This window comes from Cherax quadricarinatus, chromosome 50 (assembly GCF_038502225.1).
Source record: "Cherax quadricarinatus isolate ZL_2023a chromosome 50, ASM3850222v1, whole genome shotgun sequence".
NCBI lineage: Eukaryota > Metazoa > Arthropoda > Malacostraca > Decapoda > Parastacidae > Cherax > Cherax quadricarinatus.
The window spans coordinates 600692-615701 of NC_091341.1; the positions used below are offsets into that span (position 1 = coordinate 600692).

The window sequence follows — 15010 nt, forward strand, 5'->3', positions numbered from 1 at the left end:
AGTGTTATACAAGACTAGGACAGTGTTATACAAGACTAGGACAGTGTTATACAAGACTAGGACAGTGTTATACAAGACTAGGACAGTGTTATACAAGACTAGGAGTGTTATACAAGACTAGGACAGTGTTATACAAGACTAGGACAGTGTTATACAAGACTAGGACAGTCTTATACAAGACTAGGAGTGTTATACAAGACTAGGACACTGTTATACAAGACTAGGAGTGTTATACAAGACTAGGACAGTGTTATACAAGACTAGGACAGTGTTATACAAGACTAGGACAGTGTTATACAAGACTAGGAGTGTTATACAAGACTAGGACAGTGTTATACAAGACTGTGAGTTGAAGATTGAGACACTTATGCAACATATGGGATTCTTTAATGAAGAAACGTTTTGTCACACAGTGGCTTCATCAGTCCAATACAAAGAAGAATGTCGAAGAACGGGAGGAGTTTCAGGTAATCTGTCCCTCAGCCTTGAGTCCATGTGATGAGTCCATCAATCTTGAAAAGAATACAGCATATGAGCAAAGAAGTGGCTTATATACTGTAGACAGGTGAGGTGAAGCAGTCATAGGAGGTATCACACTTGACAAATACAAATGTGGAAGTTGGTCTTCGCCCAAAGGTTGGACAAGGGTTGTAGAATTATTTGTATAAAGATCTCATGATGTTGCAGTGTCTGACTGATGCTTCTTGACTACCCCTCTCCCATGCTTCTTGACTACCCCTCCCCCATGCTTCTTGACTACCCCTCCCCCATGCTTCTTGGCTACCCCTCCCCTATGCTTCTTGACTACCCCTCCCCCATGCTTCTTGACTACCCCTCCCCATGCTTCTTGACTACCCCTCCCCCATGTTTCTTGACTACCCCTCCCCCATGCTTCTTGACTACCCCTCCCCCATGTTTCTTGACTACCCCTCCCCCATGCTTCTTGACTACCCCTCCCCCATGCTTCTTGACTACCCCTCCCCCATGCTTCTTGACTACCCCTCCCCCATGCTTCTTGACTACTCCTCCCCCATGCTTCTTGACTACCCCTCCCCTATGCTTCTTGACTACCCCTCTCCCATGCTTCTTGACTACCCCTCTCCCATGCTTCTTGACTACCCCTCTCCCATGCTTCTTGACTACCCCTCTCCCATCCTTCTGGACTACCCCTCCCCCATGCTTCTTGACTACTCCTCCCCCATGCTTCTTGACTACCCCTCCCCTATGCTTCTTGACTACCCCTCTCCCATGCTTCTTGACTACCCCTCTCCCATGCTTCTTGACTACCCCTCTCCCATGCTTCTTGACTACCCCTCTCCCATGCTTCTTGACTACCCCTCCCCCATGATTCTTGACTACCCCTCCCCCATGCTTCTTGACTACCTCTCCCCATGCTTCTTGACTACCTCTACCCCATGCTTCTTGACTACCCCTCCCCCATGCTTCTTGACTACCCCTCCCCATGCTTCTTGACTACCTCTACCCCATGCTTCTTGACTACCCCTCTCCCATGCTTCTTGACTACCCCTCTCCCATGCTTCTTGACTACCCCTCCCCCATGCTTCTTGACTACCCCTCTCCCATGCTTCTTGACTACCCCTCTCCCATGCTTCTTGACTACCCCTCCCCCATGTTTCTTGACTACCCCTCCCCCATGCTTCTTGACTACCCCTCTCCCATGCTTCTTGACTACCCCTCCCCCATGCTTCTTGACTACCCCTCTCCCATGCTTCTTGACTACCCCTTCCCCATGCTTCTTGACTACCCCTCTCCCATGCTTCTTGACTACCCCTCCCCCATGCTTCTTGACTACCCCTCCCCCATGCTTCTTGACTACCCCTCTCCCATGCTTCTTGACTACCCCTCCCCATGCTTCTTGACTACCCCTCTCCCATGCTTCTTGACTACCCCTCCCCATGCTTCTTGACTACCCCTCTCCCATGCTTCTTGACTACCCCTCCCCCATGCTTCTTGACTACCCCTCCCCCATGCTTCTTGACTACCCCTCCCCATGCTTCTTGACTACCCCTCTCCCATGCTTCTTGACTACCCCTCCCCATGCTTCTTGACTACCCCTCCCCCATGCTTCTTGACTACCCCTCCCCCATGCTTCTTGACTACCCCTCCCCCATGCTTCTTGACTACCTCTCCCCATGCTTCTTGACTACCTCTACCCCATGCTTCTTGACTACCTCTCCCCCATGCTTCTTGACTACCTCTCCCCCATGCTTCTTGACTACCTCTCCTCCATGCTTCTTGTCTACCCCTCGCCCATGCTTCTTGACTACCCCTCCCCCATGCTTCTTGACTATCCCTCTCCCATGCTTCTTGACTACCCCTCCCCCATGCTTCTTGGCTACCCCTCTCCCATGCTTCTTGACTACCCCTCCCCCATGCTTCTTGACTACCCCTCCCCCATGCTTCTTGACTACCCCTCTCCCATGCTTCTTGACTACCCCTCCCCGGGCTTCTTGACTACCCCTCTCCCATGCTTCTTGACTACCCCTCCCCATGCTTCTTGACTACCCCTCTCCCATGCTTCTTGACTACCCCTCCCCCATGCTTCTTAACTACCCCTCTCCCATGCTTCTTGACTACCACTCCCCATGCTTCTTGACTACCCCTCCCCCATGCTTCTTGGCTACCCCTCCCCCATGCTTCTTGACTACCCCTTCCCCATGCTTCTTGACTACCTCTCCCCCATGCTTCTTGACTACCACTCCCCCATGCTTCTTGACTACCCCTCCCCCATGCTTCTTGACTACCCCTCCCCCATGCTTCTTGACTACCTCTCCCCATGCTTCTTTACTACCCCTCTCCCATGCTTCTTGACTACCTCTCCCCATGCTTCTTGACTACCTCTCCCCCATGCTTCTTGACTACCTCTCCCCATGCTTCTTGACTACCTCTCCCCCATGCTTCTTGACTACCTCTACCCCATGCTTCTTGACTACCTCTCCTCCATGCTTCTTGACTACCTCTCCCCCATGCTTCTTGACTACCTCTCCCCCATGCTTCTTGACTACCTCTCCTCCATGCTTCTTGACTACCTCTTCCCCATGCTTCTTGACTACCTCTACCCCATGCTTCTTGACTGCCTCTCCCCCATGCTTCTTGACTACCTCTCCTCCATGCTTCTTGACTTCCTCTACCCCATGCTTCTTGACTACCTCTCCTCCATGCTTCTTGACTACCTCTTCCCCATGCTTCTTGACTACCTCTACCCCATGCTTCTTGACTGCCTCTCCCCCATGCTTCTTGACTACCTCTACCCCATGCTTCTTGACTACCTCTACCCCATGCTTCTTGACTACCTCTCCTCCATGCTTCTTGACTACCTCTACCCCATGCTTCTTGACTACCTCTCCTCCATGCTTCTTGACTACCTCTCCTCCATGCTTCTTGACTACCTCTCCTCCATGCTTCTTGACTACCTCTCCCCCATGCTTCTTGACTACCTCTCCTCCATGCTTCTTGACTACCTCTACCCCATGCTTCTTGACTACCTCTCCTCCATCCTTCTTGACTACCTCTACCCCATGCTTCTTGACTACCTCTCCTCCATGCTTCTTAACTACCTCTCCTCCATGCTTCTTGACTACCTCTCCTCCATGCTTCCTGACTACCTTTCCTCCATGCTTCTTGACTACCTCTACCCCATGCTTCTTGACTACCTCTCCTCCATGCTTCTTGACTACCTCTCCTCCATGCTTCTTGATTACCTCTCCTCCATGCTTCTTGACTACCTCTCCTCCATGCTTCTTGACTACCTCTCCTCCATGCTTCTTGACTACCTCTCCTCCATGCTTCTTGACTACCTCTCCTCCATGCTTCTTGACTACCTCTCCTCCATGCTTCTTGACTACCTCTACCCCATGCTTCTTGACTACCTCTCCTCCATGCTTCTTGACTACCTCTCCTCCATGCTTCCTGACTACCTCTCCTCCATGCTTCCTGACTACCTCTCCTCCATGCTTCCTGACTACCTCTCCTCCATGCTTCCTGACTACCTCTCCTCCATGCTTCCTGACTACCTCTCCTCCATGCTTCCTGACTACCTCTCTCCTATGCTTCATTTTGAGTTGCCAATAAGGAGTAATGTTTAATTATGTCCCTTTGTTTGTTTTTTGAAGATGTGTCTAACTCATCCTGTTCATTGTGGGTAAATATGTTTGATGCAGTCTTTAAGCTGATCCCCAGGACACACTCGGTGGATCCCTCACACACCATGCTGGTATAAAACACATTGTTGATATCCACACAGTGTTGGTATCCCCACAGTGTTGCTGTCCCCACAGTGTTAGTATCCCCACAGTGTTGGCATCCACACACTGTTGGTATTCACACAGTATTGCTATCCCCACAGTGTTGCTATCCCCAGTGTTGGTATCTTCACAGTGTTGCTATCCCCACAGCGGTGGTATCCACACAGTGCTGGCATCCCCACAGTGTTGCTATCCCCACGGTGTTGCTGTCTCCACAGTGTTAGTATCCCCACAGAGTTGGTATCAACAGTGTTGGTATCAACAGTGTTGGTATCCTCACAGTATTGCTGTCTCTACAGTGTATCTCCACAGTGTTGGTATCCCGACAGTGTTGGTATCCCCACAGTGTTGGTATCCCCACAGAGGTTGGTATCCCCACAGTGTTCGTATCCCCACAGTGTTCGTATCCCCACAGTGTTCGTATCCCCACAGTGTTGGTATCCTCACAGTGTTGATATCCGCACACAGTATGTTTGTTAACAGGACGAGCTGAACGATGCCTGTTTTGACACTCTGCAAATTTAATATTCGTTATTCAAGGTTAGGTAAACGTAAATTATGCAATACTGACACACTAATAAGCCGAACACACCCTACGACTCTCACCAGCCTGCAGCCTAGCCATGAACACCACGGCCCTCACCATCCTGCAGCCTAGCCATAAACACCACGGCCCTCACCATCCTGCAGCCTAGCCATGACCACCACGACCCTCACCATCCTGCAGCCTAGCCATGAACACCACGGCCCTCACCATCCTGCAGCCTAGCCATGAACACCACGGCCCTCACCATCCTGCAGCCTAGCCATGAACACCACGACCCTCACCATCCTGCAGCCTAGCCATGAACACCACGGCCCTCACCACCCTGCAGCCTAGCCATGACCACCACGACCCTCACCATCCTGCAGCCTAGCCATGAACACCACGGCCCTCACCATCCTGCAGCCTAGCCATGAACACCACGGTCCTCACCATCCTGCAGCCTGGCCATGAACACCACGGCCCTCACCATCATGCAGCCTAGCCATGAACACCACGGCCCTCACCATCCTGCAGCCTGGCCATGAACACCACGGCCCTCACCATCCTGCAGCCTAGCCATGAACACCACGGCCCTCACCATCCTGCAGCCTAGCCATGAACACCACGACCCTCACCATCCTGCAGCCTAGCCATGAACACCACGGCCCTCACCATCCTGCAGCCTAGCCATGAACACCACGGCCCTCACCATCCTGCAGCCTAGCCATGAACACCACGGCCCTCACCATCCTGCAGCCTAGCCATGAACACCACGGCCCTCACCATCCTGCAGCCTAGCCATGAACACCACGGCCCTCACCATCCTGCAGCCTAGCCATGAACACCACGGCCCTCACCATCCTGCAGCCTGGCCATGAACACCACGGCCCTCACCATCCTGCAGCCTGGCCATGAACACCACGGCCCTCACCATCCTGCAGCCTAGCCATGAACACCACGGCCCTCACCATCCTGCAGCCTAGCCATGAACACCACGGCCCTCACCATCCTGCAGCCTGGCCATGAACACCACGGCCCTCACCATCCTGCAGCCTGGCCATGAACACCACGGCCCTCACCATCCTGCAGCCTAGCCATGAACACCACGGCCCTCACCATCCTGCAGCCTGGCCATGAACACCACGGCCCTCACCATCCTGCAGCCTGGCCATGAACACCACGGCCCTCACCATCCTGCAGCCTAGCCATGAACACCACGGCCCTCACCACCCTGGCCATGAACACCACGACCCTCACCACCCTGCAGCCTAGCCATGAACACACTCCACACTCCTCACCATCCAGCAACCTAGCCATGAACGCATCCCACGACCCTCACCATCCAGCAGCCTAGCCATGAACACACTCCACTACCCCTCACCATCCAGCAGCCTAGCCATGAACACACTCCACTACCCCTCACCATCCAGCAGCCTAACCATGAACACACTCGACTACCCCTCACCATCCAGCAACCTAGCCATGAACACACTCCACTACCCCTCATCATCCAGCAACCTAGCCATGAACACACTCCACTACCCCTCACCATCCAGCAGCCTAACCATGAACACACTCCACTACCCCTCACCATCCAGCAACCTAGCCATGAACACAGTCCACTACCCCTCATCATCCAGCAGCCTAGCCATGAACACACTCCACTACCCCTCACCATCCAGCAGTCTAGCCATGAACACACTCCACTATCCCTCACCATCGAGCAACCTAGCCATGAACACACTCCACTACCCCTCACCATCCAGCAACCTAGCCATGAACACACTCCACTACCCCTCACCATCCAGCAGCCTAGCCATAAACACCTCGACCCTCACCATCCTACAGCCTAGCCATGAACACCACGACCCTCACCACCCTGCAGCCTAGCCAAGAACACCACGACTCTCACCACCCTGCAGCCTAGCCATGAACACCACGACCCTCACCACCCTGCAGCCTAGCCAAGAACACCACGACTCTCACCACCCTGCAGCCTAGCCATGAACACCTCGACCCTCACCATCCTACAGCTTAGCCATGAACACCACGACCCTCACCACCCTGGCCATGAACACCACGACCCTCACCATCTTGCAGCCTAGCCATGAACACCACGACCCTCACCACCCTGCAGCCTAGCCATGAACACCACGACCCTCACCACCCTGCAGCCTAGCCATGAACACACTCCACACTCCTCACCATCCAGCAACCTAGCCATGAACGCATCCCACGACCCTCACCATCCAGCAGCCTAGCCATGAACACACTCTACTACCCCTCACCATCCAGCAGCCTAGCCATGAACACACTCCACTACCCCTCACCATCCAGCAGCCTAACCATGAACACACTCGACTACCCCTCACCATCCAGCAACCTAGCCATGAACACACTCCACTACCCCTCATCATCCAGCAACCTAGCCATGAACACACTCCACTACCCCTCACCATCCAGCAGCCTAACCATGAACACACTCCACTACCCCTCACCATCCAGCAACCTAGCCATGAACACACTCCACTACCCCTCACCATCCAGCAACCTAGCCATGAACACACACCACTGCGCCTCACTCTGGAATAAGGGCCGGCTGATACATACATTAAATATGAAATCCGAGTCTATATTCCCGGTAACTAATTTATTATGCTCTTTAGCATAAATCAGTCCATAATGCATACATTCATACTTCACATAAATTACAGTTCAGAGAGCCGCTACGGTTCATTATTGTAATGCCACACTAAACTGTATGTATATCAATCTGTGTGTGAGAGAGAGAGAGAGAGACATTCCCTGTCCACGATAACCTTCGGTCTTCTAACATTCCTTGAGCTACAGCTTCATACCCTCAAAAGTCCCAGTAGCTGTTGCTCAACAATCTCATTAGTCCTAGGAGCTGTAGCACAATATCAAGAGAGACAAGGTTTATACCTCCTCCGTCATTACCATTGGAAAGTCAAAGATCTGAAGCTCAGCCTTTTTAAACATTGATAAACTTTGGAGTCACTTAGGTTAAGCTTTGTGAAACTAGAGTCATGAACCCTATAATCTGTATTGTAACAAACTCAGGATTAAAAGAGAGTTTTAATATCAATTCTCTCAAACACTGCTAAAATCTGAGATAAATTAGACAAGGCATGGTGAAGATATTCTTTGAGGCCCTCGAGTTGTGACTCAACTCCTCCAGAGAAGACAAATTTATTTTATAGACACCTGTGATAGGTATTTTCTGGAGGTTTATTACTATTTATAACGTGTCATTGCAGGGGATCCTGCTATATGCAGGTCGTAGTGTGAATATGAATGTTTGAGTTTACCACAGAAATGGTGAACCTCCATCTTTCTTATTATTATAGACAAAAAATAAAATATTTATGAAGTTGAAAAGTCAAATACCATCAGTATCTTAGTTCATTTAATAACTCAGTAGATAAACAATGATCTTGCTCAATTCTCAAGTAATATAATGTTTAAGTGTTCTTACAATACCTTATTTACTAATTGAAATAACTGATTTGTGCATCGCGACGTAAACATCATTAAGTATATGTTACAAATGAGAGCATACATGCAACAGCTACCATCAAACACTCTAAGGTGGACGTACAAAGGTCCCGACCACACAATAAAGTCCCATTTATAATGCTAGGCAGTGTACTTCCCATATACCCCCACCACTGCTAGTACATAGCCAACAACGTTGAAAATGTAGAGAAAGGCTCTAGACAGGAAAGATATCAAGAAAGTAGCCTAAATATAATCCTTGCAAAGTAAATTCACAAGAACTCCAGTACAAAATCTGACTCACTACCAGAGTTATGTAAAAATATATAAAACCATGAACAAGCCCTCGGAATCGCAAAGAAAAGACTCAAACGCGAGTGACAGCAAGACATCCATCCTCTACTGCTGCAAATACCAGTTTTGATGTAGTCACACTCATCACTCATTATAGGTGTCTTCTGGAAGCCGGAGATATAGGTGTGAGTGAAGCACAACAGAACCGTCACTAATCCCCATTCACAAAACATAAAAGAACATGAAATATACAGGTAATAAATGAAAACAGGGAGACAGGTAAGGAGGCCATGACCCCTCTATGGCACTTGCAAATTAACATGAGTGTTGGAACAGAGGTGAGCAAGCTACACTTTGTTGCACCCTCCATGAAGCTTGCGTCATGTCACGTACATACGTTGCTGCGTCATGAAAAGGAATAACCAGATGACGTAAGTATTACTATCATCTTCCCAGCTGAGGAGAACAGTAATATAAGTTTATTACATTAGGAAAACACTATATTGTGCACAGTAAAAGAAACAGGATTATAAAATAATAATAATAAAAAGAAGACGAATAGGAAGAATACACACAATACATAAAATATAAACAAAAGAATATACATTAATAGAATTAATGTGCAAAAAGCACATCACTTTGTGATATCTGCACATCACGAGGTGAATTATTTAAACCTTGCAAGACACGTGTTGAGGTGTCGAGTAGCTCACTAGTGGAGGACACGTGCCTGCTGAGCAGTGTCCTGTTACAACTCTTGTAAGACACGTGTTGAGGTGGCCAGTATCTCTGTAGTTCTATCTCCAGGTAGCTGAAATGTTTTGTGAAGTTTCCATACATCACTGTTCCTGCCCATTTAGCAGTAAAGGTAATTACAGAGATATAAACATCTCAAGCTTGTCCTCCCGCTTGTCTTAGACTCATACTTGTCAGCAAATGCTCACTCTATTTTATGCAAAAACTTTATTAACATGTGAGGCAACATGTCTTTACCTGCCAGTGATAATGATAACTGTATTTGAAAGTTAAGACACATGTGCAACATCTGGTTATCTGTCTTTTAATTATGTCCCAGAATCTGTATTGATAAAGCCATTGGATGGCGAAACGTCTACAATAAAGATAACTTGTTGGTATTTAATACCTTTATTGCATAACTGTATTTGCTATAATCTGTGATTATGATCTTATCGCGAACTGTATACATTGTGTAAGCAGCAGGACACCACGTGCGACGATGTTAGGAAAAGGACTCTGTATTCCTAGAAGCTGTGTGTATTCCTAGGAGCAGTGTTTATTCTTAAAAGCTGTATGTATTCTTAGATAGCGTGTGTTCGTAAAAGCCGTGTTTACTTCTGGAATCTTTGTATATTGCTAGAGGTGTATTTTTGTAAAAGATGTGTGTACTCAGGATTTCCTAGTTAGGCACAACTAAGAAGAAAGTTAGTGTGTCAGATTGTGGAGGGTTATCCTAGGTTCTCTACACATATGCTGCTATGTATGATAATTCTATGTAACTGTATTTGTGTATACCTGAATAAACTTACTTACTTACAGGCGTGTGTATTGACTTTTAGTGTTCATCAACTAGCTAGGACATACTGAACAAATAGAATAGAGGAATGTGTACTAAGCTCTCTTACTTTTGCGAAATGTTAATTGTGATAAAGCGTAAAGGTCATGCCTTCTAAGTCAACCCACAGGAATCTTAAATATTTTATATCACATTAGACACTTTTGGCATTTTTATACGACAGATGAGAAAAAAGGAATAGAATTCTGCGTGTGTACTCTCCGAGGTGTTTGCTTCGGTCAAGACTCGACCACTGGACTGTCTCTTAACCTTCAGTTGGCCTTCTGAGACCTTTGTCACTTACTCTTAAAACTGTGTATAATGTTTGCTTCCAGTCCTCCACATCTAGTTCGTGTCTTTAGTTTCGGTGTTACAGTGACTCTGGTTCAGCTTGATAGTTAAAGAGTGAAAATGTTTGCGCTAGTGTGCTTTCCCAATATGGATTCATCATAAGGCCGCCACCCTCAAGTCTCAGAGCCGCCATCAGTCGCAGCCCTTAGGCACTGAAGCCGCCATCAGTCGCAGCCCTTGAACATTGGAGCTGCCATCAGCCTCAGCCCTTGGACATTAGAGCCGCCATCGGCCTCTACCACTGGACACTGGAGACGCCATCAGCCTCTACTACTGGACATTGGAGACGCCATCAGCCTCTAACACTGGACATTGGAGACGCTATCAGCTTTAACCACTGGACATTGGAGACGCCATCAGCCTTTACCACTGGACATTGGAGCCGCCATCATCCTAGCCACGCCTTGGCTTGCTACACTCAGAAATGTTGACCACACACGTATTCCATCCGTGATGCTTGCCTGTGCTGGCCTCGCGTGGGGTCTGCACCTGTGTACACAACCAGCACTGCACTTTATGGACCATTTCTCGCTGTCAGAACTGGGCAAACAAACAAGCCAAGTATTCTGGTGACGAAAGGTTATAGGTCGTATAATCAGTTGGCGGCCCCAAAACATTTTTTTTCAAAAGGGATAGTGTTTGCCATAGCGCTGACTAACCTGCTAAGAAAAGTCCATTGTTCATTCGCCTCCTCTTCGTTTCACTTGCGTTCAAGAAATAACACACACACACACACACACAGAAATAATATACGAGAACATGTTATTCCTCTCGAAGGTAACCTTCTTTTGTTTCCTTAAGTGTTGATAAAAGTGTTTTGATTCTACATATTTGTGCGATTGTAAGGAATCCTCCTATCTGACTCGCAATAACACATCTGAAGGTTGTAATATGAAGGTCGGTATTTAACTGCCACTGTATAATTTTACTACAAACACTGCGAACGTAACTCTTTCTCATTATTATAAACAAGCCTTAAAATATCCAAGAAGTCAAATACAAAGTCAAATACAAAGTTGCATATCTGGAGAATATGCAAAGAACTTTCACAACAAGTGTCGGTACAATTAAGCACCTCAATTACTGGGGCCGTTTGAAGTCCCTTGGAGCACAGGCGAGAAAGATACATCATGATTTAAACCTGGAAAATCCTAGTGGGACTAGTCCCAAATCTGCTTATGGAAATCACTCCCTATGGAAGCAAAATTCTTGGCAGGCGGTGCAGCATTCCCCCAATGAAAAGCTGGGGAGCCGTGAGTGCACTAAGAGATAACACAATAAGTCTCAGAGGCCCAAGACTGTTGAACTGGCACCCAGCATACACAAGGAATATTATCAGTAAATCCCTGGCTGTCTTCAAGAAGAAGCTGGACAGATACCTAAAGTCAGTACCTCACCAGCCGGGCTGTGGATTGCGTGCTGCCGGCAGTAACAGCCTGGTTGATCAGGGCCTGATCCACCTCGAGGCCTGGTCATGAACCGGGCCGCGGTGGATCAGGTCATGGTCATGTTTGGTCACGGACCGAACATCCTTCAGGTAGTAACGATCATAATACAGTGATATAGCTCAATTCTCGATTAATATAATGTTTAAGTGTAAACCATACCCCCGGCCGGGATTGAACCCGCGGTCATAGAGTCTCAAAACTCCAGCCCGTCGCGTTAGCCACTAGACCAGCTAGCCACAATAAGATTCATCCAACTAGGTATATTTCTACACCATAGGAAGGTTAGCACAGGCACCACTGTGACCACAAATGCAAGTTTGTGGTCACAGTGGTGCCTGTGCTAACATTCCTATGGTGTAGAAATATACCTAGTTGGATGAATCTTATTGTGGCTAGCTGGTCTAGTGGCTAACGCGACGGGCTGGAGTTTTGAGACTCTATGACCGCGGGTTCAATCCCGGCCGGGGGTATGGTTTGTTTACAATCGTGTCATTACGATTTCTTGAGTCATGTTTAAGTGTATTTACAGTACCGTATTTAGAGTTAATAATTGAAATAACTGATTACACTTTGTACATCGTGACGTAAACATAATGGTACATATATCACACATAATCTAAACATGATCGATACCATGATTAACCTGTCCAAGATAGAAACAACGTTGTGAAATATTAGCAAACAACTTGACACACGAGAGCATACATGGAACAGCAGTAGCTAACGTCAGTCAAAGTTCCCGATACCACAACAAAGTTCCAGTTGCGATACTAACTGTGCTAATGCACAGCACACAACGTTGAAAATCTAGAACAAGGCTCTGGACAGCAAAGATATAGAGACAGGAAGATCCTGCAACAATGAAAAGAAAGTACAACTTAAATATGAATTTTGTGGATTCACAAGAACACCAGTACTTAAACTGACTCCCCACTCGAGTCGTGTAGACACAAATTTATGAATTAGTACTCAAAAGCGATAATAAGAGCACGTTCAAACACTTTGAAGTACTAGTTGTAACAGAGTGATCTGAGTCATATATTAATAATAATATCTTTATTTACTACAAGTACATGTACAAGGTATACAGTCCTAGCTGACATCAATGATATACTACTATATAGAAAGCCCCTTGTTAAGCGGAGCATTTCAGGTAAATTAGGTCCTTGTCCCAGGGTGCGACCCACACCAGTCGACTAACACCCAGGTACCCATTTTACTGATGGGTGAACATAGACAGCCGGTGTAAGGAAACACGTCCCATGTTTCCACCCCTTCGCCGGGAATCGAACCCAGACCCTCACCGTGTGAAGCAAGAGCTTTAGCCACCTGGCCACGGGGCCCTCACTCCAAGGTTTTTTTTAGAACCTTCCTTGATGCTGGCAGGGTTAAGCAAAGCATCACAGAAACGTCGCTCATCCACACAAAACATGAAAAAAATACACAAAAATCAAAATTTAATATATGATCACAGTGAGACAGGCAAGGAAGCCACACACACTTCCCGGTGCTAGCCAAGTAATGTGAGTATTGGAACAGAGGTGATCAAGCTACAGCTTGCTGGAGCTGCCATTATGCTGGCGTCCTGTCAAGTATCTTACATAACTGCGTCATAATAAATAACCAAATATAAAATATTACCATTGTCTTCCCAACCGACAAAAACAACAGCATAAATTTATGGCATTCGATAAATATAATATTATGCACAAAAGAAACAAGATGAATAAGAATAATATACACCATACAGTATGTAACTGATGCATATAGAAATACACAGTAAGAAATATAAACAAGATGAGAGTAAGACACATGTGCAACATCTGAGTATCTTTATTGTAGCCGTTTCGCCATCCAGTGGCTTTATCAATACAAATTCCAGGACATAATTTGAAGACAGAGCACCGTAGTCGTGGATGTACATCCACGACTACGGTGCTCTTTGCACCAACTCCAAGGTTGAGGGACTGATTACCTCATCTTCTGTACACAGTTCTACTGTCTTCAAGTTATGTCCTGGAATTTGTATTGATAAAGCCACTGGATGGCGAAACGTCTACAATAAAGATACCCAGATGTTGCACATGTGTCTTAACTTTATGTTGTCAGTATTGTATACCATTCTTGTAGAAATATAAACAAAGCATGGACATTATATTACTGACTGTACGTTTATACGTCTGCATAACACAGTCTGGGTTTTCCGCATGTACCGTAAAGTGTTTTATAAGAATATTTCCTGAAAAGATTTTATAAATATTTAATGTTTACGTTTTTTTTCGTTATATATAAAATTATATTGGTAAAAATAAAAATTTAATAATGTTTATATTGTATGGATTTTTATTGCCGTTTGTGTATATTTATATCCTAGACTTGTAAGGGATGAGGTAATATTTAGCGAGGTGAAGCAGTGACAACAACACATGAATTATCCTGTAGAACATTGACGTGAGTTAATATGACCCTGTCCCTGGTCTGGATCAGGATCGCGGGGGTGTTGACCCCCGAAACAACCTTCACATACACTTCGGATAACACCCTCTCATATCCGGCTAGATTCTGCGGAAGGTTGCCTAATATAAATGGGTGAGGGTGATTAATGGTGTCGAGAGAGGGGGACAGTCTACGTGAATCTTCCTTTTAACCCTCGTTCGCTCGCTATCTTTTCCCTTGCTCTCCCTCGTTCTCCTACTTTATCTCTCTTTCTCCCTTCTTTATTAAGTAAAAATAAAGAAGTTACCTTTGATATGATTAAAATTTATGAAAGAAAAAAAGTATGGTAATTTAAAGCCTCAAAATAATAACCTTCAAATATATTACTTATAAGACATCAAACTCTTCCGTGTGTTTGCTGACGTGTTGCTAAATGATTGGAAAGTAAATGAATGTGGATCCTAGAACTAGAGCTTCAAGGTATTGTAACCTGAATATAGGAGTTCAAGATTTGGAGTTTCCCTGTGACTCCCCATCTCTCAAACAGTGGGGGAGGTAGACAGAGGAAGTAACTGGAGGAGATAGACGGAGGAAGTAACTA

The 15010-nt window shown here is 46.6% G+C and overlaps 1 protein-coding gene across 1 annotated transcript in view; it reads left to right on the forward strand.

Moving 5' to 3' along the window:
- The window catches only part of LOC128695493 (post-GPI attachment to proteins factor 2-like), a 510841-nt gene that overhangs the window by 240731 nt on the left and 255100 nt on the right, over window positions 1-15010 (forward strand). The gene's annotated exons all lie outside the window — the stretch shown is intronic.